Source organism: Lutra lutra, chromosome 7 (assembly GCF_902655055.1).
Source record: "Lutra lutra chromosome 7, mLutLut1.2, whole genome shotgun sequence".
Classification (NCBI taxonomy): domain Eukaryota; kingdom Metazoa; phylum Chordata; class Mammalia; order Carnivora; family Mustelidae; genus Lutra; species Lutra lutra.
Window position 1 is genome coordinate 41,614,048 of NC_062284.1, and position 26,452 is coordinate 41,640,499.

Genomic DNA, 26,452 nt, shown 5'->3' on the forward strand with positions numbered 1-26,452 from the left:
AAGACATCAGTGATTGCATGCTTCTAGGTATGTTCTTCATATTCCATGCAAATGAATCCAGATACACAACTCGGAAAATTCACAGTGTTACTTTAAAACAGTATCCTGTTTTAGAAAACAATGCTTTGAAAATGAGCAAATCCATTAGCTCTAGCCTGCCTGTCAGACATCTGACTCCAAGGTAAATAGTCTTACATTACTAGTAATCGGTATTTATTTCCAGACCATTTCAAATGAAATCGGTAATCGGGAATGACATGTAACGTGACATGTGTGCTCCTACAATTACAAGTAGTAGAATCAGTCATCCTATAGATATGTCCCCAATAGAAATATAATCTAATAATACTTATTTGAGATATTTACACATTTATTCAACAAAGACATTTCCAGGATAATGTAATACTGACCTTAGCCTTTGGAAATGTGTTTCATTCTGGTCCTATAAATAATGAGCAACAGAATTTCAGATATTAAGTCTTAACCTTCCTGTGTGGCTAGATGCTATTTGTAATACATGCCTCTATTAAATGTCTTCAGCTTTTAACCCAGGGTACAATATTGTTCTTTATATTAACATAAAGCTCTCATGAAACTTTGAAAGTAAAAATGAGAGCTGTTTAAAACAAAACAACCTTGAAATACAAACTTTCTATGAAATTATAAGTCTTCCACCAAATAAATCAGTCAGGAATGAAAGGATCCATAACCCCTCTGATACCACCAAATTTGAACCATAAACGACGCACATTTCTGTGCAAACTTTTACCAACTATATATTAACATGTAGGAATAATTATTTGGAGTCTAATAACAAAGATTTGCAGAGTACCTACTATGGGGGAGAAACAGTGTTAAGCAATATATTCTTTCCACTTAAAATTTTTTTTACCAAGTGTTCTGAAAAGAAAATAGAAAAAGTATTGCTTACATGAAGGTAATTACACAGGATGGGAATTCTTTACCATGAATAGAGTTACGTTACACATTACTTTTTTATTCAAATGTTTCTATTGGCTAATCTCAGAAAAGGAAGGTACCCTACATACTTATAAACACATGTAATTCATTTCAGAGTCCTCCAGACCTGTAACAGCCCCACATGGGGTCCCTATATACTGGATTTCACATTTGATCTGTCACTTAGCAAGAAAGTGGAGAGAAACTTCTGATGCCAGGTTGTTCCCAAATGCCTATGTGAGGAAAGCCTGCTATATTTCTACAGGATATCTGGACTGGAATGTAATCAGTAAATTGGTGCCAATCTTCCCACTTTCAGAGATTAAATAAAGAAATGATACTTTATGAGGGTATATTTGATTTTCCACCAAATGAGGTTTGGCATACCGCACTGAATCACACTAGAATGCTGCTGTTAGGGAGAATGGCAAACCAATGGAACAAGAGATTTTTCTTGAGTGGGCAAGGATCTCCTAACACAAGATGATTTCAATGTTTGCGGCTGCACGTGAGAGAGGATTTTGGCTCTGTATCTCAACCAGGCCCTGCTTCTCCCTCTCTAGTGTGTGGCAGCCTGCTAATTCAATTAATTTCTTTCTAGCAGAACAAGAAAGGGATCAGTGAAAGGTTAATGTGGTCCTAGACAGCTTGATTCAACCGAATTCTTAACCACCACTGCACTGTGATCTGTAGGACTTGGGCCATTCTGACCGACACAGAGCCAGAGGAACAGGTCTCCTGTGGACCGGACAGGGTCAGGTCCAGAGGGTTCTAAATAAGACTACTTGGAAAGCTACAGAGAAGGCACAAACTTACCTATAATACTTGACAGACTTGCTTAATTTTTCTGGAAGGAGCCAGTGTCTCATAAAGGAACATTTAAAAAAAAATGGCATAATATTGGTGAGATCTGGAAACCAGGGCTGACAGAGAGGCCCCCTTATTAATGAGTGGAAGGGTCAGAGGATGAACAGATGAATATAGCTCGCTTGCCACTTGTGATTTTAAAACAAATGTAGATGTCGGTATAGATGTACATGTGTGTATACTTACACATAGTCCATGAAATATGGTAAAATAAACTGTACTTTGGTGGCAAGAGATATCTTCAATTGTACACATTCAGACACAAACGCACACACATTTCACATTATCAAGCACATTCAATGAATGTGTATAATGCGCCTGCTATTGTCCTGGAGAATCAAACAAGAACAAGCTCACAAATCAGTTGACCTTGGCTCTGGATACTGTAGAGAAGTCAGCTCCCTGAGTCATCTGAGCAACCCTAAAGGAAGGCAGTGTCTGGTTGCCCACTGAAAAGATGTTTGCACAGCACTTTGCCCCTCGCAGTTGACAGACAGCTCCAAATCATTAGTGTGGTTATTAGTATAATGAGATGTTGGAGGTGAAAGATTTGGCTGGATTGAGACAATGGTGAAGGGATTCTGAGATTTCTGGAACCACATATCTCATACATCTATTGGGAAATTCAGGAACTGGCAGATGTTTTGTAACCGACACAATGAGGGGAAGGGTGAAGTTCACAGGCATACAGATGTGAGCAACCTCCATGAAATAGGTAGGTAGCAGGTGTCTTACTACAGACACACACACACACACACACACACACACACACACCTGCCAAGGCAGCAAGGAAGGAGATGCACACCAGAGGCCTAAAGGACCTCTGTCACTTGTGTTCTCATGGGGTGTTCTCACCCCACTCCTGCAGAGGGCGGGGGAACAGACTATTCAGGAAATCATTTTTTAGTTAAAGGAATATGACAACTAGAAATAAACTCAAAACCTGGAGCCTGGGTTCACATTTCACACTTAACTAGCTGTCTACGGCACCCTGGACTAGTTGTTTCACTTCTCAGGCCCCTTCCCTGTAAAATGAAGGAATGGGAACAGACATTGAAGTGCTCCCGCAACTCAAACATCCCACAACTACATTCACGATCACATCCTATCCACTTCTTAGGAGCCACATCTCCTTCTCTCCTGCACCACATCAACTTACCTCTTCAAGGAGGCTTCTTTGTGTCACTGAACTCTGCCGTATGGTCGAACGAGCTCTCACATTAGGCAAAGCTGGGCCCCAAACCAAACTTTATCCCACTCACTAGCTGAGTGATTTGAATAAACCTGTGTTTCCTCATATGTGAAATAAGGCTGGTGGAGCCTTGACAGGCCACTGCGAGGATTAAACAACTTAAAGAAAGGATAGAGTGATTACCTCTTAGTAGGGCTCATGAGTGGAAATACCATCACTACCCCCACTAGCGCCTACATTGTTGTACACATAGAGCCTGTGCTTGGCATAAATTACTGATCTTAATAAAGTTTGCGTTGGAATGACTATTAGAAAGCACATTTGCTAAGCTTTTTACAATTTTGAAACTGTGTGTATGTGTGTGTATGTGTATTAAGCAAGCATTTATTAAGTACCTGCTAAGTATTGGGAATATAAAGATGAGTACAAATTAAATGATCCCTTGTTCTAAAGGGTCTTGCGGTCTCACTTTCTTAGGTCTTTATCTCCTGTAAGAGCGGGAGCTCCCATCCAATGCAGAATGTAGACATCTGTGTGTTATAATTTAAAGAATGTGTGCCAGGACATGAAGAGGGAAAGAAAAAGATTAAGACGTCAGACCTTCGCTCAAGGAGCTTGCCATCTAGCAGGCGCGTGGATGCCATACTTAAAATGTAAGGCAGAAACAACGTTCCAGAAATAAGGTGCTATGTAAGCCAAGAGTAAGAGGAGGTACTTTGTGCAGGGTTAAACTTAAATTTTATGAGAAGAAGGACTTGATGGAAGAGGTACCACTTGAACTCACACTTTGAAAGACAAATCTAGTGGCTAGAAAAAGGAATAAAGAACCTCTTAACAGGCAGGCAGAACGCAGGTGAAGATACAGAGAAAGAAAATGCCTCTCTTAAGAAGCTAGTAGTGAAGGTTCACAGCAACATACAGCACATATAGACAAGGCGTAGAGAAAGCTCACAATGTAGGTTGTTACTATCTCTTCTCTTTTCCTCACAGTGCCTAGCACAGACCTTTGCAAACCATATACATTCAAAGAATGAGTTTTGAAAAAATAATCGAGGGTAGAACAAGAGAATTGTGCCTTAGAAAATAAATCTCTTTGCTGCTCACCCATTTCATAGTCTTATTGTAAGGATTAATAGTCGGTTTGATAGTCATAAAGTTAAATTACACTTAATAAAACACACAGAGCAAAAGAGTTCCACATCACAACACACAGAGGAAGAATAAAACTGGAAATGGGTGTTATTTCCTCAGAGCGAAATGTTAAGCAGGACATTTTAGGATGAACAAGATAAATTGAATATTATTTGATTCTGTATCTCATCCTTTTAAGTTCTGAAAATTATCTGCGACAGTTCTATTAATATAGATGCTTTGTATACGGGCCATTTTTTATTTTTAAAGAAGTATCTTAAAAATATATTTTCAAATAATGGAGAAAAGATAAGCAGTTACAGATGGTTCTCTCTATTTTTGTCATGCATGATCAAGGGCTGCGGAGTACGTGGGCTTCATTGGGAAATCCGAGTCTCGCAGCGAGGAGCATTCCAGGAGCAAATGCTGGCATTATTTTGCTTTCGCGGAGAAAATATGTTTCTGTTCAGTCAGGCAGAGTAATCAATTATTCTGCATTATGAAATACTCATTTTATTACTATTGACATTTCAGACAGTGGTGCCACATGTCAATAGTCCTTCGGATGCTCACATTTAAGCTCCAGCTTATAGGATGGGATTTGTTTGGCTGACAGCATTTGATCAGAAGTCTCTTCGCCGCTCTCAGAAGTAACCTATTATTTATGTCCAGTCCTGCACTGGGAAGGTATGCTCTGAGTACTGAAACAAGGATAGATTTGGGTATGCTCCTCTGTCATATTAAGAAATGTTAAAATTCTTCTAAATATGTTCGGCTGGCATCTAAAAAAAAAAAAAAAAACCAGTGCTCCTCTCTTCCATTTTGTAAGACGGAGGTAGATTAAATGAGGCATTCAACTCAGAAGACTCCAAAATTCACATTCGATTTCGAGTATCCACTGAAGCCTTATGTCCCCAAAGATAACTTTCCAAAATCAAAAGGGCTTTCCGATAATTGCACAACACTGTTGTTGCTTCTTTAACCTCTCCTATTGGTTAACAATTCCTTGAGACTTACTCTGTGGTAGGCACTGATGCTCTTTTTAACATTTACTCTGAACTCTCTTTTTAGAGATGAGAAAACTGGAGCACAGAGAAGTTAAGAAACTTGCTGGGAACAGAAGGCTAAAAAATGGTGGAACCTTAAGAACAACCTTTGTAAGTGGGTTCTAGGGTATGCACTCTTAACCATTATGCTATGACTCTCAAAATTTTAAAAACATTTTCCTTGAATTGAGCATTCCTCAGTATTTTGAAAATGGCAAGCTGACTTCTTCAGGAATCAAAAATTACTACCCTAATAAATATTAGGCATGTGTGCAAGAAATTCTTTTATCACTAGTTCCTATAATTGAGCAGGGTTAGCATGTGTCATTATGAATTATTGCACAATTTAGTAAATTATTTAATTACTTACTAATGAAGAAGCATACTGTACACAGTTGTAATTATCTTATTTGAAAACAATGTTGCCATTTGTACATTTAAGAAACACCTGCCACACGTTAACTCTTAAGGGCAATTCTTTCTTTTTTTGGAATAATTAAACACCCTAAATATTGGTAATGGAATGAATGTCCAGTAGGGCTTCAAGGAAACTAAAAACTACAAAAGCCAACATTGCACTTCTAAAAGACTTCAAAAGAACACACCTGTTAAAAACATTAAAAATAGTAATTTTGTAGTTCACCCTCTTCTACTGAAAAAGCATGAGATAGAGATATTCATTGATTTCGCTTTTCCAAATCATATCACTGATGCTCTTTTCATAGTTTTTGCAACATATCATATAATATAGCATTTCCTTCACCTATTCAATCATCCATACCAAATGGATGGTATAATGGTATAATAATCTTAAGCACAGTCACTTAATTTTCAATGCAATTTGAATAAATTGTCCACATGTGTTGATTATAGTCATGCATGGCCCTGTTATTTATACAAAGACATAGTATATATATGCCTTTTAGATGTTTTGACAACATATATTAAATACAGATTAAAGTAATTTTTAAAATGTCATAATACAAGTAAGAAAGAGTGACTTATGTATGTAAGTGATGGTACACATTATTGAGAAACTACTGATAAATATTATTGAACTTGTTGTAAAGGCTTAAGTACATATAGTAATAGCCTCAGAAACCCCAACTTGCTCATTCTTCCAAAGGCAGGGTACATATTGTATGGTGAAGGGGACTTTTATAAGCTAGAATGTATACATCTTTGTTCCTTGAAATATAACAGAGGGAAAGTGACAAAGCCATTGTAAACAAGGAAGAATAAAAAAGAGAAATAACAGAACTGGAAGACACTCAAAAAGGTCAGGTGGTAGGTCTTACTGCTTCCAAGGATGTGAGCAGTTCACCACCCATGTCTCACAGTTGCCTACATTACATAACCACATATAAGCAAGATAAGCAATAGTATCATATTTTTTCTAATGTCTTGTTTTCTTCTCTATTATCCTAAGGTCAAAATGCCATCGAACTGGGTAATCAAATCAAACAGAAGTTTTGCCCTCCTATGAATAATGCATATATTAGAAGTATAGTATAGAATGCAGATGTCACCGCTTGTCAAACAATCAGTAAGGAATGGTTTCCTGCAACCAGTAAGAATCAGGTTAAATTTAAGCATTAAAAACAAGAGAAAAGGGGCGCCTGGGTGGCTCAGTAGGTTGAGGCCTCTGCCTTCGGCTTGGGTCATGATCCCAGGGTCCTGATATTGAGCCCCGCATCGCATTGGGCTCTCTGCTCAGCAGGGAGCCTGCCTCCCCCTCTCTCCCTGCTTGCCTCTCTGCCTACTTGTGATCTCTGTCAAATAAATAAATAAAATCTAAAAAAAAAAAAAAACAAGAGAAAAGAAAACATGTTTTATATGTTCATAGCATGCACTGCTCAGTTCATAGTGTGACATGAATTACACAGTGTTTCTTTTATACTAACAGTGTGTTATCACATAGAACTATAGTAAAACACATGGAGTACCTTTGTTTTAATGGCATTTCTTCCTTTTTTTTTTGCTTTATGGAAACACAACATCCAGTGCTATGTTAGTTTCAGGTGTACAACATAATGATCAGCAATTCTATACGTTACTCAGGGCTTACCATCATAAGTGTCATCACCATCTGCCACCAAACAATGTTTTTCCCATCTTATTGTCTACATTCCCTATAATGTACAAGACAGTGTTTTCTGATATTATTGGGGCAAACTAGAATAATTGTATTTTGATTCATCATTCAAATCTCAGTTTTTCACCTCTCCTTAAAGTATAATTTACATATATAGAGTAATACACACTCTTTTTAGTGTAAGTTCTTCGAGTTTGACAAAGGTATTAGTTGAATTAGCACCAATTCCATCAATATATGGAAAAGTTCCATCTCCTTTCCTCCCAGATTCCTCTGTGCTCGCCTGTAGCTAAATTTCTTCCCTTCCCTAAACCCAGGCAACCACATAACTGTTTTCTATCTCTATAGTTCTGCCTTTAAATAATATCACTTAAATGGAATAATATATTATGTAGCTTTTTGACTCTGGTTTCTTCTACTGAAATGACACATTTCAGGTACATCCCATGTTGCTGAGCCTATCAATAATTTGTTCATAATTTGTTCAGTAATAGTCCATCCCACAGTTTATTCATTCCCTAACTGATGGACACTTAGGCTGGTTCCATTATTTAACACTTACAAATAAAGTTGATAACATTCACGTACAGGCTTTGTGTGAATATATTTTTCTTTCACTTGGGTAAATGTCTAGGAATAGAACTGCTAGGTGTATGGGATACAGAAGTTCAATGATAAGAAATGCCAAATGGTTTTTCAGAGAAGCTGTGCCATTTTGCATTCCTATTAGCAATGGTCTAAGAGTTCTAGTTGTCCTGAACTCGCACCAGCACTTGGTGGTGTCAGCTGTGTATCTCCCTAGTGTCTGTTCTTGTTATTTCACATCCTTAGGTTCTATAAAGTCACTAGCACCACTGAAGTGGCAAATATTGAATCACTGTCCCTAGAGGAAATAGAGGGTTAGGTTCCTGTGAGCCTGTGCTCATAACATTTTTGTCAACTCATCAATATATAACCTTGTTTTCTGCATATTTGTTTAAAGACACTTATTTGATGGATATTATTGGGTCACTAACATTGAACTCACAGCCAGCATTCTTGAATGAGACTTTTCTAACATGTATTTTCTTTGTAAAGCCCATCACAGCCTTCTTGTACTTGAAGACACCAGCAAGGACTTTAGCTGTATGCTTGAGGGCCATTTTAAATAGTAAGATCACCAACAAAAAGCACAAAAATTAGAAAAATGCAGTACTACTTACAACGTGAAAAGGACATTTATTTACAGTATGAGAGCTGAGACAAGAAGACAGAGCTCTGCCTCATCACACCTTAGGTGGGGACATGTATCATGATACTCCACCCTTGGGAACAAATCTGAAAATGGCAGCTAGCATTGATCTGGGGGTCATAAACCAATTTAAGTTAGTAGGCAAATTTGCAAATACAGAATCTGCCAACAATGAGAATCAACTCTGTCTATCCATCTATGTATATATGCACATCTACCTACCTACCTATTTATCATTTTTGCCATCTTACAATCTCAGCCCAAATGTCACTGCCTTCAGGAGGTCTTGGACAAACTGCTAGCCTCCATCAGAGGAGATTTCGGTTCCCACTGGCATCCTGCTCTTCCCTTTCCATAAACCTGATTCTTCATGCCATTCCCCCCTGGCCCCCAGTACTCATTTGTTCTCTTTTATGTCTTCTTTCATGGACTCCAGACTTAGAGGGAGGGAAGACATCTGTCTTACTCAGCTTTGTATCTCTGGTAACACTAAGGCTTAGCACAGTGCCTGGCATATATTAGATGATGGATAAAGATTCGTTGAATAGATGAGTCAGACGCGCTACCATTGCGCCACGAGGTCACATGATTTGTTGACTAGATGAATACTTCTTTTGAAAGCAGTGTGTGTGGTGGACAGAGCACTGGAATTGGGGTTGGAAAATTTGACTTCTTATCCCAGTTCTAGTACCTTGTGGCTATGTGACTGGCAACACGTTATTTAGAGTCCTTGAGCCTCGGTTTCCTTATCTGTAAAATTAGAAAAATAGTACTTATCCGGGCAGCTGGGTGGCCCAGTCAGTTAAGCACTCGACTTTAGCTCAGGACATGACCTCAGGGTCCTGGGATGGAGCCTGGTGTGGGGCTCCCTGCTCAATGGGGTGTCTGCTTGTCCCTCTGTCTCTCCCCTTGCTTTTGCTCTCTCTCTTTCAAATAAATAAAATCTTGGAAAAAAAAAAGAAATATAATATCTATCTTTCAAGATTTTTAAAGACTATAAAGGTAAGACAGTAAACATTAGAACTGTTCATATCTTCACACTGGTGATAACCAGTAGTCATTGGATTAGAATGGTTTATGAGACACAACCAGATGTTTAGAACTACATGAGCGACACGAACTATACTGATGAACAGTAAGAAGAGTGAGTTTATTTAGCTGCCTGGAGAGTACCAACTCTTCATACATTTAGTGGTATGTACTCAGGGAACTCAAATAGTTTGGAGAATTCTTCACTTTAGAAGTAGATGTTTTTTGATTCTGTCCATTAGCCCTGCTCCTCAGGATCAAGGTTATGTACCTCATATACCCTATGAATGTGTCTTCACAAGAACTGATGATTTATCTGTTCCATTTCAAAAATATTTTTTGAATATTTGAAAGTGATTCTTCAATAATACAATTACAGTTTGTATTCTCTGAAAACAAGATTTTTTCCCCTCTTTCAAACACTCCTGATAAAACAAAGAAGGAAACACAGTTAATAAGTATATTATGATTCTACCTGAAATATTTTCTTAAAAAGATCTATTATGTCCCTAAGGTTTTGAGGGAACAAATATCAATAATTTCTTTTTTTAAGATTTTATTTTTAAATAATCTTTATACCCAACATGGGGCTCAAACTCACAACACTGAGATCAAGAGTCACGTGTTCCACTGGCTGAGCCAGCCAGGCGCCCCCAATATCAATAATTTCTATAAAATCATCTCAATCCTCCTGTGTGCAACTAAGGGCAATGATATAATATAAATGGCAAAATGTGGTGGAAAAGAAGCTGTATAAATAAAGCCGTGGTTACATCACTGAAAATGTATACATATGATTGCCTTACAAAATTACGATGATCAGATATGATTAAGTGACACTGAATAAGATTATTGGTCTTCAGTAAAGGCAAAACATGATGATTCACTAACAAAGGAAGCTAATGGTAGGGAGGGAGAGGTGTTACGTGTGTGCATTTGATTACACAGCAGAACAGAGAGGCAAAACCTCAGAACCAAGAATCATTATTTTAGGCGAAACCTGATTGTTTCCTAACTTACATTTATGTTAATTTTTCTTGAGACTACATTCTTTAAACACATGGATTCTTATAGAGAACATAACAACAGATCTAAATTAAACCTAGGGTTTAAAACATCATTTGCCGACAGGCATCCTGCAAGTGTTTTCCACAGAAACTCATCACTTCCGATTATTTCCAGGCTATTTTAAATGCTCTTGGACAGGGCTACTGAATGACTTGTCAGGGAGCAGGAAAACATTATGACACCACTTCTCCAGATTTCTTCCTCCAACGTGAAATATTTGGGATCGTTCTAATAGAATTAAAGCTAGTTTAAGAACAAGTTAAGCTTCACTTTAAAGCTTTCAGTTTTAACTGGGGGAATGCTTCTAACATATGGCAGCTGGGCTCTGACTCACAGCAACCTTCAAATTCTGGCCAAAATGTCTGTTTCCTGAGATTGTGTCTGATAAGCCTGTGCATTCCTGGTGGGGCTCAGCAGGCATTCAATAAATGCTATTGTTGGAATGAATGAATGAATTAAAGGGATTCTAATTATGAGTTACAAATTCCTCCACCAGCAAAATAATCCCATAGGAAAGCTGCGATGTACTTGGAATTCAGATCTAGGAAGAATTCACTTTTCAGCTCCTTTACCATTTTTTTTTTTATCATTTATGCTCAACTTGGTCTTTATGATTTTTTTTTTAAACCGAAGTGTGAAAAGCACATAAGCATTTTCCAGAACATGAGAGACAAGTATAGTTCTTAGAAAGTTTCATTTGTATGTAGCTTGTGCATGATAATTATTTTTAAATCTCAGTTAATCATCAGATATTTTCTGGGAACAGACTGTGGGTGAGGCATCGTGCGAGAGATTGGAAAAAGGAAGTAAAAAAAGTCTTACCCTTGCTTACACACCAACAATCATCATTAAGACTAGTAGAAGGGATACAGCTTCCAGTTTATCCACAAGGCAAATGGTTATCTAAGTAATACTAAATCAGAACTATTAAAGAAGTATAAATAATTGCTCCACTGCTTTTCATAATTAGAGGCCTCTTGTCAGAAGTATTAGGACATGGAACATGGAAGAAGACAAAACAGAAAGAAAGATCTGCAACGATACCGCTAACAATTTCAGGACTAAAGTTCGTATCTGTTCTTAAAAAGTCTCTCGGGCATTCATTCGGAGGTTGTTTACTCTTAGGTAAGACACAGTTCTGCAAACCTTGATACCTGATTTTCCTGTATATAAAACATATTAAAAAGCACAGCAGAAAGGAGTGCAGAGTCCTGCCCATAGGAGCAAGAAGAAACAATAAATACTGAAGGAAGAGATTAGAAAAAATGATAAAAAGTACGGCAGCACGAGACCATTTAGCAAAGGGGCAAACAACCTGCTACACCCATAGAGAGAGTCTGAGGACATCCTGTATTACAGCATACTGTACACGCCACAATAATTAATGTTTATAATGATTTTGAAACATTAAGAATGGATTAACCCTGAACTAGGGAGACAGGGACTTACATAATATATTTCGAAAGGCCTTCCCTCCCTCACCCCCAAATACAGTGAGGTAGCTTAGACACTTATATACTACAGAAAATTAATGTATACGGGCTATCCCATTTTCTGATAACGTCTTTGAGTGCAGCATTACTACACACAATTCAAATAATACCTCTATTTACTTAAAACATTACAATTAGGGTTTTAGTTATTCCAGTTTCAGGAAGCAAAACTTATAGGACTTGTGGAAAAATAAAGAGGTTTTCGTAGTAGGAATAACTGTTTTATACACTGGCATTTCATTCAATTCTAATATTAGCCAAATATCAATAAAATAAAAACTGTTCAAATACCCTCTCTTTTTAAAGCTGCAATGTTTTTGTAAACGTTTACTTGCATTTTGAGTGTCCAGAGCTGGGGTTTAAGTCTGTATCATTATATTAAGATACTTGCTATTTATACAGTAGCCACTGCTATTTATACAATAATGTTTAACCTGCCGGAATTCTGGAGAAGCAAAGGTTAGCAGTTAAGGTAAGTTCAATGTGGACAAAAAAGAAAGAAAAACATGAGCACAACTTGGTATTGTTTTCATTCTGTGCAGGCGAAGGGACAGGTTTTTAAAAGTGCGCTTTCTACATGCACACACATGATACCAACACTTCCTTCATGGCTGCAACAATTCTTTTTCAAAACTGTTAGCCTGTTTCCAGGGCAGCCGCAAAACACCCGTGAACACTAGCTAATTTATCGGAGTCATGGAAACTGCTGCCTCTACACCTGCCAGGCTAGATCCACATTGTGCAGACTGTACAAAGCAGAACTGAAGGTCCCGAGATGAATTCTCCCCGCTCCGGTAGACAGAGCAAGGGGAAGCCACCGCTGTCAGTGTTCTGGGCCATACTCGTGGATGATTGCTGCTTTCACTCCACGTAGTGTCTGAACTCCAGAATCACACTTTTTGTATTAAAATGACCATGATTTTGCTATTAAATTCATCATCATCATTAGGAGCAGTAGGTTGTTGTTCATGAAAAGACAGCTTAAAGGATACCATTTGACTTAACAAATCTCCAGGAAGAAAAGCAAGCAGGCAGAGTTCATTAAGCCCACTCGCAGATGGGGTGAATAAAGCTTGGAGAGGTTTTTCAGTTTAGCTTGCCGGGGTCACGCTGCTAATGGTTAGAGCTGGGACTTCAACCAGGGTTCCTGACTCTCTAGTCTAGTGCTTGATAAATGTTGGCACATGTGCAATATTGAAAACCGATTTCCAACTCCTTAAGAATTTATATTCTGAGAAACTCAGATTGGCAAGTTTAAGGAAAGTTTTCCAGAAGAGGATTTTTGAAAGTGAAACAGGAAGCTGTCTTATACTTTTTTTTTTAAGATTTATTTATTTATTTGACAGATTACAAGTAGGCAGAGAGGCAGGCAGAGGGGGGGGGTGGGAAGCAGGCTCCCTGCTGAGCAGAGAGCCCGATGCGGGGCTTGATCCCAGGACCCTGGGATCATGACCTGAGGCGAAGGCAGAGGCTTTAACCCACTGAGCCACCCAGGCGCTCCAGCTGTCTTATACTTTTGCAGGAGATTTTTTTGTGACTAATTCTTTCTTTCAGTTCATACATTTTTGTATTACCTATTCATTCCTACCGCAAGAGATCATTTACATAGTTCTTCAACACTATGCCACCAATAAATCTCCCGTTAATTGTTAATGGATTAGACAGTCTATGGAAAACGAACTCTTACGATGCAGAACCTAAACCAAGCCTGCCTCATAATTTCTAGTCCTTTCTGTGTGATAGGGATACACAGAGTGCTTGGGAGAGCCTGGTACCCATCATGACACTGGCTTCAGAAGTTAGGATTATTATTTTGAAGTGTTCTCTCTTTTATAGTTATCTTTTTCATTAATTTATGTAGACTTTCCTTGTACCTTCTAATACGTTATCCATTCAAGGGGGGGGGGGGCGGTCCAGGCAGGCAGTATCACATGAGTTCTCCAACAGCATAAGGGAGTGATTCCTATTATTAATTCTAACACTGACCATCTTCCACATTGAAGGGATGCTCATTTGGCATAGAACTTTGCTCCTACCACCCTTTGCTTGGTATGAAATACTGAACTAGCTTAAAAGGGAATCATAATCAGTTACATTACCCTTGAAAATTATTTTATTTGGGGGGCGCCTGGGTGGCTCAGAGGGTTAAAGCCTCTGCCTTGGGCTCAGGTCATGACCCCAGGGTCCTGGGATCAAGCCCCGCATCGGGCTCTCCTCTCTCTCTGCCTGCCTCTCTGCCTACTTGTGATCTCTTTCTGTCCAATAAATAAATAAAATCTTTAAAAAAAAAAGAAAATTATTTTATTTGGTACCAGGGCTTTTGAAATGAAACATGAAATATTTAATTGGGCAAAATAGCATGCAATATTTATGGCAAGGAATTGAGATAGAACAAAAATGTGGTAGCCGTGGGAGTAAACGACTTACATAAAGCCTCAGGTAGAGATCCTGAGAGATCCAGCATAAAGTCCTCAAGGTCTCATTTCTATTCAGTGTTCTGACCATTCGGTCACACTTCGAGGAAATGACAAGAAAGATCTATCCGTGGAAAGTTTCCGAGATGGAAATGAGGTGGCCTAACTTTCATTTGCAATGATCAGAAACGATGCCATTTATAAAAATACCTATGATCACAGAAGCCACTGCATCTCACCTAAAAACGGGAAGACACAGACGAGGTTGATAAAAATGAAATCGTGATACACTAATCCTTATCCTATCACCAAAGTGGTGGCCCAAAGAGGGGCCTCCACAGCTGCGGGATGAAAGACACAAATCATGGACTACCTACTGGGGCAGCCAGGCCAGAGAAGGGAGGGAACGGCCCTTTCTTCAGAGGGCTGAATGGCTGGACTCTCTCGAATGAATAGATAACACCATCGAAGAACAGACCGTGGAGATGAAAGTGGAAACCAGCGAAAACAGAAGAACGGAGGAAAACCATCAAAGGAGTGAAAAATAACAAAAGTCCAGGGACTGATTTGATCAGCACCCAAATGCTAACACTGCAGCACGGGAGAGCCGTTTGAAGCTGCTAAAGGGATTTAACACAATCTGGAATGAACAGAATTTGCCATCAAATAGAACAGGAGGGCCACCAAGAGACCTTAAGGAAGGACAACCTAATGGAATCTGAGCCCCGCAAAGAGCGCTCACTTGGCAATGTCCTTTTGAACATCTCAATCATTCTAAAGTGCTGTTTAAAACACACGCACCCGTACGCGGGCACACACGCACACATGCACGCACACACACACACACACATAGTCCAGAGTCTGTGGGGAATTTTGATGGGAGCTGCTCATCAAAACTCTTAAATAATGCAAGGCAATGGCAATCCATCCGATCTTCCACTCTGAGGACCTGAAGCAAAGAACAGACACAGGTTTTTATCAAAGCAGCTTCTAATCTTTCTAGCACATCTGCAATGTCCATCTCACCAGGGGCGACCTTCCGAGTGAACTTTGGGAGAGATGTGCTCTTTGGTTTTGTCTGGGTTGCAGTTTAATTCAGCAGGAAGCGGGCCGTGGCTGGGAACCACAGCACAAAGAAAACCACGGTAAGGAGGTAAAAAATGCGGGACTGATCGACAATAAGTGAGATGAAATAAACGACTGGTAGTTTTTTCTTTTTTTTATGAGACCAGCAGAATTAAAAAAAAATATGACAGGTTATCACTTTTAAGGTTTATTTCCTATTGCTGCTACTAAGTAGGTAATGATAGAAACAGCACAATTGAGCAATTGCGCCCAGATCAGAGAGAAAGATGGAGTGAAAGAGAAAATTAAAGGATCTGAGAGACTCCTTAAGACTGTATCCTATCCAGGGCAATCACCTGGATAAAAACTTTCAATTTCACTCAAGTATAATGCCAGTAAATTGCATCATGGAGATAAAATATATAGACTTTTAGCAATTATTCTGTTTTCATACAGATGATTGTCCAAAACACCTCCAGATTGAGAGTGTTTGGGTTCCTGGAAGGGGTAAAATCATCAGATGACCAAAAGTGGCACATGTGTTTGTAGTAAAGCTAAGAAGTCATTGTCATCTGAAGATTATGTGCCAGTGGTCTTCCCTGTGCTAACTTTCAACCTAATTTAGGACAAAAGGGAGGGAGGAAGGACACCTTAGTTCCTTGACAGCAAAAGGAGTTTGCCTCTGAAGGGAAATAAAATTGCTCTTTCCCCTTGATTACCTTTCCTCTGTTGGGCTGGGCATTATTACATAGGCGGTGGGGAACAGAAGATTCTTCACTCTTGAATGGGTTCAATCTCTCAGATCTCAAAAGATCTCCAAGAGTCTCCAGAACAGGAGTGGCCAGAGCCTTGTTCTGATTTCTTCTGTCTCTCACCCGTGGCTGTCCATTCCATACCCCACCAGGTGCCCAGCACTGGATCAGCGTGAGAACAGGACACAGATGGGGTGGGGGGAGGGATTCAATTCGTCATGGCTTTCACCCTTCTCAAAGACTTCAAGGTCTGTACATGACTGGATTCCTATCAATGTGAAAACAGGTGGGTTTGTCTCATTAGTCTACCCCACTTTTTACTTTCTTTGTTCTGGTAGAAAGCAAAATCACCATCTATTTCCATCTCCAACAACCTTAAGTTTGGCAAAAATAAAGAAGGATGGAGTCTTCTTTGCATGAAGGGTCTGGAGGACTCTGAGCACCTAGTAGGTGCTCAATAAATACCAGCCAATAGGCAGGGCTCGTTTCCCCTGACAGCTGGCCAGAGGCGCAAACTGCTTTGGGAAGCCTGATGAAGAGACCCGCCTTTCTGGCAGAGCCATCTCGCTCTTTCATCACTGCACTCAAAGATATTACTGATGTTGGTCCTCTGGTTTTGCTGCTTTTTTCCTCTGACTGGACTAACTGAGTCTACTCTGCTCACTAGCTGCCACTTCAGAATCCTGTCACGCAGCGGAAGGCCAAAGGACATTTTCCCCTAAGTCCTTTTAACTTCCTGGCATTCCGTTTTTCAACCCCACATTAAAGGTGCTAATGTTTCATCCTAGTCCTACCAGCCAATGGGTGGCCTCAAGTCAGACTAGGCAGGGCTTCTGTCGGCTCTTTCCCTGTTGGGCACAGGGAGAAGGAACCCAGAAAAATGTTTCCTCAAGCTCATTTTGTAATTTTCCTTTGGATGCTATCACTAAAGTTATGAGATCATTTATTAAGAAACAGACACATTCTAAACTAACATACAACAGCTGTCAACCTAGGGCCACGGTTGGCCAGCAAGGCCTGTTTCTTGCGAGTTCTCAAAAATATTTTTTTTCTTTCTGCTTGCCTTTTTTTCCCCTCTGCTCTCGCCCAACGCCCAATCATCTTATAAAGCTGGTATACCGATTCTGTCTCTTTTCCAAGACAAGACCTGCCAACGTGAAAAACAAAAATGAACCTCCCCTAATTTTGGCATGTTTCTCCAAGCCTCAACTAACCCCGGGCAGACGCTGGTGGCTGTGCGCCCAGTGGAAGCCTGAGGTTAGAGTAATAATTTTTACCTGCTTTAGTGAACAGTCTCCTGGTATGCTCTTGAATTCTCATCCCTGGTATACTGCAGGCCCAGGCACTAGCAAACCCAGCAGACTGGTATTCTCTGCAGTTTGGGAGAGCAAGTCATCTGTCCTGAGATGCTGAGACGTGAGATGCTCCTGTTCCCAGAAGGATCCCTCTCTGTCTCTCTGATTTACCCTGTTCCCGGTGGTAAAGTATTTTCTGCAAACATGAAATTAGTTTATATTTTAAGGGCTTTGGAATGACTAATTTTGACTAAGTTAAACAGGGCAGAGTAGTGACTCCCAAGTGACTCGATCTGTGATTCTTGGGAAGAGTTTAATGGACATTTTATTTTCGTTCAGGGTGACCTCAGCAATCGTTGTGAAAGATGCCCTCTCTTTGTTGTTTTTTCTTTTTTCCTTAAAACAAAATAACCACAATTTTCTAGATATTTTCTAGGGAAGAAAACTCTCATTGCATTTTACTTATCTTTAAGGCCACCGTTCAAGAATTAAAAAAAAAAAAAACGAAAAAAAAAACCTCTACTTTAAAATTAAAAGTGTAGGTGAAGGTGATTATATCTTTCCAAAGTCAGTAAAACAAATGTGTTGCATAAGTCATTTCAATTCAATTAAGAGAAACAGGTCAGATGCTAAAATATTAGTAAAATCAATTATGAGTAATAGGTCTCCTGTTAACATGTATCACTGCAACCATCTCTCTCATAATTTTTGAATAAATTTACATTTGTTTCATATTCTCTGTGTGCCTGTAATGTTTGTATGTGTCACTGACCATAGAACCTTCTCCGTTCCCTTTTCTTTGTTACATTGGCTCTGGTTTGGGCTTGGACTAACCTTAATTGAGATGAGGTTTCTCCAAGAGAAGAGAGAGTCAGCTGGTGCGTTGGAAGGAGCTACAGAGCACGGCGGATCTAACTTTGAATCCTGTCCCGTCATGTGGCAGCTGGGAAAGGAGCTCAACCCTCTGAGCCTTGGTTTCCTCATCTGAACACGAGGGTCACAGTACCTCCCCCACAGGGTTGTGTGTGATTTAAGTATGATAACCCTCGCAGCACTCCCACCCGACTGCCAAGCACGTGGGGTTCCATGTCGCCTTCTGATCTCTTTGGAAAGTCCTAAAAATTATTAATATCTAAGGGAGGATAATAATGATAACATTTCAAATTTGATATCTTGGTTTTGTGTTACGATTAGGGTCACCAAAGTCCCCTAAACATCCTTTAGGATCCTTGATCCTTGCTGTTTATTAAAGGGGGACCCTCAGAATTTCAGGTAGATAACTCATGGGAAGGCAGAAAGAACTACCGGACAATACATCTGCTGCCGTGCTCTCCAAAAGGCTGTCCTTCAGACCAAACAGGTGACATCTGATGTGGGGAAATTCCGTGGGACAAAAAAAAGAATACAACATTGAATCTGTACTATAATTACAAAAACATAGAAGTGACACATATATGATAAAAGACAAGAAAGGAAAACTGGAATACCTTTCTTTGGTAGATTAGTGAGAAAAACGGGCATATCGTTCTCCTCTTCTGTAAAAGTCTTTCTCGTTCTTAGAATGAGGTTAGACATTTAGGTGTCTAACATTAGAGAATTTTTTTTTAAGATTTTATTTATTTATTTGTCAGAGACAGAGGGAGAGAGAGTGAGCGAGCGCAGGCAGACAGAGAGGCAGGCAGAGGCAGAGGGAGAAGCAGGCTCCCTGCCGAGCAAGGAGCCCAATGTGGGACTCGATCCCAGGACGCTGGGATCATGACCTGAGCCGAAGGCAGCCGCCCAACCAACTGAGCCACCCAGGCGTCCCAACATTAGAGAATTTTATGGGGAGTGATCCATTTAGGTTGACAGGCTATCTAGTCAAGAGGTCAATGTCTAAGGAATGGAATACTCCTCTTCCAACAGCACAGAGGGAACACAAATGTTGACCGAGTTGAGGAAGAGGAGGGAAGGACAATTTTGGAGGCTGGCCAGCAGCTGAGGGGAGCAGATTTGGAGAGAGTGGGCTCCACACAGTAGCTTGAGGACATGGAGAGAGTAGAATAAATAGAAATGAGAAAGTTGCAGAGGCAAGGCAAGTAATACAGGGAGAAGCATTAAGGGGTCGGTCTTTTTGCTCTGTGTGTGTGTGTGTGTTGCTGTGTGTTTATGTTTGAAGAAAAGAGGCATCCATTTGGCACACTAGTGAGCTCAAAATCTCTTAAGAAAGTCCCAAGAAAAGTATTCAAGAGTTTAGAAGCTAGCTCACTGACACTGACTTATAAAGACATCACCTCTACCTTTGGATGTAAGAGCCTTGAGGGGAGGAGGACAGCAGGGTACAGTAGGAAAGACAAGGACACTGGGGTGTCACAGACTGAGGTTTAAGCCCACCTCTGCGGCTCACTAGCTATGTGGGTTGAACAAGTTGCTTAACGTCTAAAACTTGGTTTCCTCAGTTAACACTCACCGTTATACTTCATAGTCATGTTATTGTGAGGTTTAAATGAGATTTACACACATAGACACATAACTACATACATATAAAGTCTGGAACACAGTAAGCTCTCAAATAATATACCTATTCTTGCAACAAGGAGCAGAAGCGATAAGAGCTCCCATCTTAACATAATAAGGAAGTTAATAAAGTTAAGGCTGTGGCTCCATCTGGGTTTCTAAGCACAAGGAGGGACCAGAACAGCCTTGTCAGGGAGCCATGGGTTTAAGGGCTGCTGGTGAAAACAGACAGCACTACCCCACAGGCCCCCACTTGGCTTCCTAGGATGTGGTGCTGGATTAGCTGCCATCCCCCACAGCTGAAAAATCCTAAGGCTCTCTCGTGTTCCATCATCTCAGGGCTGGAGAATTTGGCTGAACTGCTGGCTCTGATACCTGGATTCTGAATCCTGTAATACTGGACACTTGGGGTCAGGAGATACAGATAGAGGGACAGAGGGCAGCTTCCGCTCTCTACCGAGGCCCTGGAGAGACCGTTTCTAAGTCCGGAAGGTTGTGCCTATCTCATCTGGGAAGCTGATAGAAAAGATTAACACCCCAGCCAGTATTTCTAACCCACACCATGTATAACAGGAGAGAGGGAGGGAAGAGTCTCCCCGAAGTCTCATGAGATGGGGCTCCAGCACTTCTCAGGACAGGTAGGTAGCTGTTCCTGAGGCTCCACTGGCAGCCAGGGAGGAGAAGGCTAATCATGGGATTGGAATTTACCCAGCCAACCCCACCATGGACAATGCCTGGGAGGCCAAAGAAGAATGTGAGTGCCTGGAAGGCAGGGTCTGGGGAGGCTGGTCCCCCCTAGTCCAGCTAGCTCATAAGGAAACTGTTTATGTTTTCTGTTTGCCAAAAAAAAGAAAAAACAAAACAAAACAAAAAACCTTTGCACATTGCTGGAACCTGTTTGTCCTGAACTCCTAACAATAAACACATGGCAACCAGTTCTCCAGATGACAAGTTCTTCTGCTAATGAGCAAGGAATGACTGAGGAGGCCCGGCTGGTGTGAAAACCCTTAGCTGCCTGGAGTCTTGAGGACTGAGGTTGAGGGGGGCTGCTGTGGAAAGGAGTCGCGTTTGCTCACTTCATCCTGCTGCTTCACTCCCGGGCAACCCAGGAGCGTTATCATGGGTATATCTCATTTGGGCGAGTCGCATTCCTCTCATCGGAAAAGGGCCACTACTCTGGAGGGGAAAGCAAACCCATCTCGGTAAGACTCATAAAACTCAACATAAAGAGTATTAAGAAACATACAGTTCGTGGGGCGCCTGGGTGGCTCAGTGGATTAAGCCTCTGCCTTCGGCTCAGGTCATCATCCCAGAGTCCTGGGATCGAGCCCCACATCGGGCTCCCTGCTCGGCAGGGAGCCTGCTTCTCCCTCTTTCTCTGCCTGCCTCTCTGCCTACTTGTGATCTCTGTCTGTCAAATAAATAAATAAAATCTTTAAAAAAAAAGAAACATACAGTTCAGTAAGTACATATCTACTCACATACACAAAAACACTTTACATCCTGTTTTTTTTTGTTTTATTTTTTAAAGATTTTATTTATTTGTCAGAGACAGAGGGAGAGAGAGCGAGAGAGCACAGGCAGACAGAGAGGCAGGCAGAGGCAGAGGGAGAAGCAGGCTCCCTGCCGAGCAAGGAGCCCGATGTGGGACTCGATCCCAGGACGCTGGGATCATGACCTGAGCCGAAGGCAGCCGCTTAACCAACTGAGCCACCCAGGCGTCCCTACATCCTGTTTAATATAAGTGCACAGACAGACACTCATACGTATTTGTGGTTTGGGTATCAACAAGAGCAAGGTAAGTCTGAGAACATGTGAATCGATAGTGTGGCTCAAACTCCATTAGGGTCCACGTTTCTCCAGGCTGGTGTGATGACGTGTCTTTGGTGTGGAGACGACTAGTGCCAGCACACGCACCACGCTCTCCTCTCACCTCCCTGTCGCTTCAAATCCGTCTCCCACATTTGCCGGGCACTCTCCCAGTTGCACGAGGATTGTCACTGGTTGGCAAGGATTGGGAAATTTCGACTTCTGTTTGTTGTTTTCCTGGTATCTGTTGTTAGCCCCAAGTTAGAAAATATCCCCTGTAGTCCTTAGAGAGGTTCAAAAGAAATCAAGAGTCTGGAAAAGCCCCAAAGGCGTGTTTAGGGGAAGTCTCAAGGAATTCCAGTGGTCAGGAGTTGAAGAGATTCTAATCTTGGAACCAAAACAGACCCCAAATATGTCAGAACCTTGTTCCAGGAAAAGAGCTTGGAAAAGGAAGCTTGTCAGGTAAAAATAAACTGATTTTCCCTGAATAATTTTGCACTTTGCACAAATAAGAATGACCACACCTCCATTCTATGGCTGGGGCAAATCCAGATTCAGCCCAACTAGCTCAAAGGTTTGCTGAGTCAGTGGCAAGGCCGTAGGAAACCCCCTTGTTCCGAGCCCAGGGTCACACACTACTCTGGAATAGTTCTCCAAGAAAAAATACTTGGAAGAAGATTGGGTGGAAAGGTTCTCTCCGTGATAGATAGGCTTCATATAAAAAGACACTGCATTTCAGAGATGACTTCCACAGTATAAAAATGTCTCAGAACAAAACCAAAAACAAACCCACCAGTGGCCCCCTGATTTTTCCTTTCTATCTTAGTGTAAGTTATCAAAAGCAAGGTTTATATATATTCTCCGCAGGCAAGCCCACTGGGACAAGGACTGTCACTGTCGGGCTCAGTGTTACGTCTCAGAGCCCAGCACAGTGCTGGGCACATGACAATTGCCCTTTATATGGTTCATATTTGTTGAATAAATAGGTAAGTCCAGTAGGTTGGGGCACCCAAGTGGTCCTCTGTAAGCGCTTGTCCACTGATTGAAACAAAAAGATTATATCCAGTACCAGTGAAATTTGGGGCCTGTATTCTTACCTCAAAAATATAGGAGCAAAAGGTGAACTCTGTGAAGGGCAGCAAGATTTGAGGTAACAACCAGCAAGAGGCAGAAAAGTGAGTGAGAATCGTGCTCAGGGGACACCCTGTCCACAGGCTCCCTCAGAGAGATTATAGGTAGAGCTGTCATGGGCCAATTTCAATGCTTGTTACAGTTTCATAACACAGTAGATGACTAGCTGTATTAATCAGGAAGAAAGAATAAAGCAAAAAAAAAAAAAAAAGTATACATGTACTCAGAAGAACCTTTAACAGTAAGCTTCGTTAAGTCCAGTCTTTACTAAGTCAGCAAAACTGTGATGGGGCGGATTCACCCCCACAGAGCACAGAAAGCCTGGCCTCCTCTGGTCCTTGACAACAGGGGCTAAGCCTAAGCTGGAGCAGGGCTGTTTCAGGGCTAGGGTCCCACTGTGGTAGGGACCAGGAGGCCCTGTGTCATGGGGGAGACAGGGAGGCAACTGAGACCGAGAGCTGCTCAAAAAGGGTGTTATGCTCTTGAGAGTGAAAATGGGAAGTCAAACTCTGGGCTCCGGCTCTTAAAACTGTGAAGTAACAGAGAAGTAGCTCGAGCTTATAGTCAAGGGCAATTTTGAATGATTATATAGGGACAGGACCATTACAGGCCATGGATAAGCTGTTCAACACTCTCCTAACTATTACCATGTATTTTTTCTTTTCTTAGGTATTAACACTTAGCTTGGCTGAGTTTCCCCTCTTTTCTTTTCTTCTTCTTCTTCTTTTTTTTTTTTTTTGAAAGAGTATTTATTTATTTATGACAGAGAAAGACACAGTGAGAGAGGGAACACAAGCAGGGGGAGTGAGAGAGGGAGAAGCAGGCTCCCCGCTGAGCAGGGAGCCCAATGTGGGGCTCGATCCCCGGACCCTGGGATCATGACCTGAACTGAAGGCAGATGCTTAACGAGTGAGCCACCCAGGCACCCCTGGTCTTCCCCTCTTGTGTTCTGGAGGTGCTGGGAGAGGTAACTAGGGACTCCAAGAATCAGGTGGCAACACTGTGCTTAGAAACAGCAATGGAACAATACTTGGGGAGCAGGACTCAAGCTCCCCTCTCTCAGCTTTGACCAAGGCTAGGAGACTACCACCTCTGCTACATTCCTTCCCTTGCCACCCCCACCAACCTACTCAGTCCCTCACAAACACATGGAGCACACACTGACACAGAGCCCTTACACACACACACACACACACACACACACACACACACACACACACACAGCCCTTATACATACATCTTGAAACCTGTCCTTTCATGTGCATTCCAGGTACCTGACATTGAGCAGTGCCCAATGAATCTGTCAAATGTTGAATGACTGGATTAAATATTAGGAAGTAGGGTATCTACTCCATGCTGTATTTGCTCCTACTAAGCCTCAACTCACCATAAAATATGTGGACACAACTTTTTTCCCACTTTTGATTCTCCATAAAGGCGTTCTGTGAGAGTCAGGATGCATAGATAGTATGTTCTTAACACTTTGGTGATGAAGGTAAAAATAATTTACTTTCTCATTTTAAGATAGCAGATAGTCATTTTTCCTGATTTTTTGTTTTGTTTTGTTTTTAAGTAAACTCCATGCCCAGCATGGGGCTCAAAGTCATGACCCCAAGATCAGGAGTCACATGCTCTACCAACCTAGTCAGCTAGGTACCTGTCCTTTTAAAGATACTCTCTTCCTCAATCCCCATAATTACTCTTCAAATGTTGTTTCCCCAAACAGACGATTTCTTTGGAATTTTTTTTTTTTGTCTTGCCATTTTCCCAAATCTTGCTAATCTGCTGGATTTGAAGCTCGTTCAATTTTTTTAAAAAATATATATCTGTCCCAACACCTCCTGCTGACTCACGCCCAACGGTGCTCAGCTTAAAAAGGGAGTGGTCTTCAAAAACATAAACTAGGTGTTTCCTGTTCAAATGAAAACTTGACAGGTATTCTCATAGGGAATACTGGAACCTTTCCCTCAGCAGCTGTACAAAGGTTAAAACTTGTTCTTGGCAAACGAGTTTACACTGATGTATCCTACATGGATTGTCCCTTCTTGTGGTTCACTAAACTCTAATTGCAATCATGTTGGACATAAGCTGCTTACCCTAATGTTTCATAATGAAAAGTGCACTCTCCAGAATTCAATACCCAGTAATGGCTTCTTTGATTTAGAGCATGATTATGGTAATAAAACCACTACACAAATGGACACATCTTCTTCAGTAGCTCATCTTTTTTTGGAGACAAAGGCAAGTTTTCATTCCTCCGACGGTTGAGGTTCAAGTTTAGTTTCAGACACTGTCAGCAGCCATTCCCACTTCCTTTGATCCACTGTGGTATAAAATATCTTGGGGCTACAAATATGGCCACCCATTTTCCACACTGATGCTGTGTCATGATGATTCCTTTTGGGTACATTCGCCATCGGTGGGGTTTAGGGGTATTTCGTTTTGCTTTGTTTGCTAAAAAATTTCATTTTATTGCAGAACTATATCATAACCTATAAGGAAACTGAGAAACTCACTCAGAACCCGTGAACCTTAAACACACCAACTGTTTTTCTTCCTCCTCGCTCTCATAGTCTTGACATCTGTTGGCATCTGTTGTCTCGCTCCCATGCTTCTTTATATCATTGCTTCATCATAATGAATCATGATGGATTGGAGCACAAGGATCAGCCCTTCTGACCCCTTCACTGTGGCTCAGGAGCTGGCAGGACAACCCAACCGCCCAAGATTTCAGGGCTCTTTGATTTTTAAGGTACAGAACCAGAGACACTGCTTGAGGCACTTTCTGAAGAACATGCATAGCTTTTCCTCTGTTTTCGGGCCTCTAGGCACAGGAAGCCGTTGCCTACACAAGGTTGATCCCGATCCTCTCTGTTTCATTTATCCAAAGTGGCTTCCATTCCAGAGTGTTCCATCCACCTTCTTGGAGGCCTTCCCCAAACATTCCTGCCCAGAGGACTCTCCTCTGCCTCCCTTTTGACTCCAGGAGGTCCCATGATCCGCATCTCTCGGGGTCTCCCTTTGTTGCAAGACTGTCCATGCTTCACCCCCCTGACCGCACTCCTCTGTTCCTGGGGGGCAGGATTCCCCCTGAGCCTTCCCTGGAGTCCCCAGGGTATCTGATACACAGGAAGGACGAAGGCACATTTCTACAATGATCCAAACCATATTGTTGATCGATACAACTGTCCATTGGAAAATTAAGTAAGTGAAAGTAATGTAGAAAATGTGAAAGAGAAAAAGACATGACGGCATCAGTTCAAACGAGGGCAGGGACCCAGTCTCACTCGCATACGTTCCTTAACCTCTTGGTGTGTCCCTTTCTTCAGCCAAAAAGTCAAAATAACAACAGTACCTGCTTCACAGGGCTGTCATGAG

At 41.2% G+C, this 26,452-nt stretch overlaps 1 protein-coding gene across 1 annotated transcript in view; it reads right to left on the bottom strand.

Moving 5' to 3' along the window:
* The window catches only part of RORA (RAR related orphan receptor A), a 713,393-nt gene that overhangs the window by 104,992 nt on the left and 581,949 nt on the right, over window positions 1–26,452 (bottom strand). The window lies entirely within an intron of this gene.